Source organism: Ammodytes marinus, assembly GCF_949987685.1.
Source record: "Ammodytes marinus genome assembly, chromosome: 6".
NCBI lineage: Eukaryota > Metazoa > Chordata > Actinopteri > Uranoscopiformes > Ammodytidae > Ammodytes > Ammodytes marinus.
The window spans coordinates 127,501-130,000 of NC_137235.1; the positions used below are offsets into that span (position 1 = coordinate 127,501).

General features: G+C 33.7%; 1 long non-coding RNA gene across 1 annotated transcript in view; it reads left to right on the forward strand.

Moving 5' to 3' along the window:
* LOC307252014 overlaps positions 1–2,500 on the forward strand; it is a 6,599-nt gene that overhangs the window by 360 nt on the left and 3,739 nt on the right. The gene's annotated exons all lie outside the window — the stretch shown is intronic.

Genomic DNA, 2,500 nt, shown 5'->3' on the forward strand with positions numbered 1-2,500 from the left:
ACATGGTTGTTATTCTGGCGTAATGTTGATTTAGAAGTTAGGAGAACGAGAGAGTGGTAAAACTGTATCCCACACACCCACTAACAACATTCAACTATAATAAATGCTATATAATATAATGTGGTACAAATAGACACATTTCGGTAGAGTTTGATAAGACCTATGTATGTATGAATTAGGCTATTTGAGTGTTTTACTGGGACGTGGTTGTAATTCTAGGCTAATGTTGATTCAAAAGTGGAAACGAGAGAGTGGTAACATTGTATCACACACACCCACTAAGAACATACAACTATAATAAAACCTATTTAATATAATGGGAGACAAATAGACACCTTTTGGTAGAGTTTGATAAGACCTATCTATGAATGAATTAGGCTATTTGAGTGTTTTACTGGGATAGCTACATGGTTGTTATTCTAGGCTAATGTTGATTCAAAAGTGAGAACGAGAGAATGGTAACATTGTATCACACACACCCACTAAGAACATTCAACTATAATAAAGCATATCTAATATAATGGGGGGGGGGATAGACACCTTTTGGTAGAGTTTGCCTATGTGTATGAATTAGGCTATTTGAGTGTTTCACTGGGATAGCTACATGGTTGTTATTCTGGCGTAATGTTGATTTAGAAGTTAGGAGAACGAGAGAGTGGTAAAACTGTATCCCACACACCCACTAACAACATTCAACTATAATAAATGCTATATAATATAATGTGGTACAAATAGACACATTTTGGTAGAGTTTGATTATACCTATTTATGTATGAATTAGACTATTTGAGTGTTTCACTGGGATAGCTACATGGTTGTTATTCTGGTGTAATGTTGATTCAAAAGTGAGAACGAGAGAATGTTTAAATTGTAGGCTATCACACACACACACACACACACACACACACACACACACACACACACACACACACACACACACACACACTAAGAACACATAATGGAGCCTGTATAAAGGGAGAAATAGACCAATTTGGACACATACAGAGAGCGAAGGAATTAAATAAAACAATATGTCATGATCAAATTGTTTAGTTAAAGGCCTACTTCACCGGTTTGAATATGAAGGTGTATTGAATTCTGAGATCCTATGTAGTATAAATGTGCAAAAAAAATTAAAATCGGTTCATCCTAGCCTGAGAAAAGGCAGAAAGAGTGTTTTTTTTAACCCTATATTTCTCTTTCTCGTGACATCACAGAAAGAGAAATATAGGGTTAAAAAAAAACTTACTTTGTAAATATTACTGTGATGTCTTTTACTGTGACATCACAGTCATATTTACAGAGTACGTTTTTTTTTAACCCTATATTTCTCTTTATGTGATGTCACGAGAAAGAGAAATATTGGGTTAAAAAAAACACTCTTTCTGCCTTTTCTCAGACTAGGATGAACCGATTTCAATTTTTTTCGCACATTTATACTACATAGGATCTCAGAATTCAATACACCTTCATATTCAAACCGGTGAAGTAGGCCTTTAAGTCCGGACAAACGTCTGTGAACAGCTGAGTGATGCAGGAGACATAGCAGACAGACACAATGGTTCATTTATAAGTGTTTATAGTATAACCATTAAATTGTGCTTCAAATTTAAAGGTGCAGTGTGTAGTTTTCAGGGGGGGGGGGTGTTGTTTACATTCACAGAGCCTGCAGTTAGTTTACTAAATATATTTTCTCTACATGTAATTCTTAGTATTTAATAATTATATTGTCATTTTGAGGAACCTGGAACCAAACGTTAAGACTAGAATATGTTTGTAAACCAAACTGTGGGCCCTGCTGCTGTAAACAACAACAGTGAAACAGTAACTTTTCAGGAAGCTTTCTAACTTCAAACAGTGTTCCAGGGATCACATTTTCCTGTGAGGAAAGTTTGTTTATTCAGTTATGAGAATAAACCTTAGAAAATGTTTCACTTCTCTGACACACACAAAGTTACACACTGCATCCACCTTTTAATTTGTTTGTTTAAATGTAATGTTTAAATTGTGATGTCCCTATTTTCATTTATAATTCTCTATAACCCCTGGCACTTTCTAACTCTGTTTCTTGTCCTATTACTAGCTTTTATAGGCTACATGATATTTGAATTGTCTTATAAAAAATTAAAAAATAATGGTTGAAGCTGAAATAAGCTGTTTTTGGATTTACTGGTGCACTGTTAGTCTTTGGGTGAGTCAGAGAAGTGAAACATTTAATTTTTTTGGCCAAAATATTATATTTCAAAATAAGACATTTTTCGAGCTGTAATCTCAATACAGATAGTGTGGTGTTTTAGCTTAAGGTTATCATTCCCTACATTAGAATACCATGCCTAGGGTTCGCTCATGGTGTAGTGGTTAGAGACACCTTTTTTTTTCAGGTTTTTTGAATAAATTAAAAAACATCACTCACTTTTTTTAAGATACTTTTTTAATTAAATATAAGCCAATATACCCAAAAAAATTATCTCAAAAATGAAAATAAATGCAGTTTTTAAAA